This window comes from Rhagoletis zephyria, unplaced genomic scaffold (assembly GCF_001687245.7).
Source record: "Rhagoletis zephyria isolate East Lansing unplaced genomic scaffold, Rhagoletis_zephyria_1.1 Rzeph_scaffold_11335, whole genome shotgun sequence".
Taxonomy (NCBI): Eukaryota; Metazoa; Arthropoda; class Insecta; order Diptera; family Tephritidae; genus Rhagoletis; species Rhagoletis zephyria.
In genome coordinates this window covers 17,492-18,918 of record NW_016168412.1, presented here as the reverse complement: position 1 = coordinate 18,918, position 1,427 = coordinate 17,492, and the positions used below count along the sequence as shown (strand labels likewise).

Below are 1,427 nucleotides of genomic sequence, written 5' to 3'. Positions count from 1 at the left end.
TTTGCATGAAAACTTCTTGGCTGTAACATCATTATTATTTTAATATAAAAGCAAAAATTCAGCTATTTCCTGTTAAAATATTTGTAATTATGTATTTGGATGTAAAATAACCTATTTTCTAAATTTGTTAAGCGATTAAATCCGGCAAAAATAGGTTTTCTAAGCTATCTTACAAATGCTTATATCAAGACATAAAAAGCCCACACTAATACTGCCACTGATATAACTTATATCTAGCGACCAAAATGACAGCTGGGCAGCAATAAATTTTATCCTGTGGAGACGGCCAGTTAGACAACATCATGTTAAATTTGTCTTTAATTGTCTAATTTGTTTCAGTGGAAACGCACTGTCGCCAACGTAATAATGCGGAAAGTTAGTTGATGTACCTGGTAAATTTGTGTCGAAAGGAACTTCTAGAGTGCCATTCAACAATTTTCTTCCAAAGGCACTACGGGCAAGTACTCCTCCGTCGCTTTGGCTGTTTAGTGCTCCGACATCTACATATGTAAACACATAATTAACATCGCAAGCCGCCATTAGTACAATGCTAAACGTTTTTTTGTAATTGTAGTACAATGATCTGCTGTTCCTTGGACTGGCTATAAGGATGTGCTTCCCATCTATAGCTCTTAAGCAATTAGGCATGCCAGTCTTTACGTATAACTTGTTTGCAATGGCTTTAAGTTCGCTTACGTTTGGAGGTGACAAATAGGCAACCTGTAACTCATCCCAAATAGCGTCACATGTTTCATATATGATTTTCCGAACAGTTGAAATTCCAAGCTTGTAAGCCCAAGAAATCACATGGAAATTTCACCCTTGTGCTAGGAAACTGAAATTGTTAACTGGTTAAGTATAAAAATGTAATAATTATTTCACATTTGCTTACATACTTAAGTGTTACCGCCAAACGCGTCTCAGGATCAACTGCCTTCCTATTAGAAAATCGCTCCATTCTTTCTTTTAGCAGTGACAACAATAAATTTAAGCTAGAAACCTTCATCCGAGTTGCTTTAAAAAATGCTCCTCATCCTTTTCTTTCAGCTGTTGAATACATGTTTTAAAAAATCCTTCTTCCTCGCATGTACTGTAAACTGGACGGACCCACCATCATCAGTTGCTTCCGTGGAGCTCGTTATACGCTTCATGAGCTAAGTTGGTAATACGCGCAATTTTAGCAACCGTTGTCGCAAAATTAATCACATATTCTTGATTGTTCATGTTTTTATTATTTATTTAAATAAAAATACAAAATTTTCCCAAGTGAAATAAATATACCAAAATGTCAAACTCTAAAATCAGCTGTTTGCTATGTCGCTGAGGTCTTCAAACTGTTTAAGCAGCTGGCTTCTAGGCGACATTTGTCGACAAAAAGATGTCGCTGTCGTTATGTCGTGAAGTTGCAGTAGTCAAGGTGTTCCGAG

General features: G+C 36.3%; 1 pseudogene; it reads right to left on the bottom strand.

The window, feature by feature from the left end:
• Window positions 1-300: 300 nt before the first annotated feature.
• LOC108377020 (uncharacterized) lies at window positions 301-1,006 on the bottom strand (annotated as a pseudogene).
• Between the last annotated feature and the right edge of the window lie 421 nt (window positions 1,007-1,427).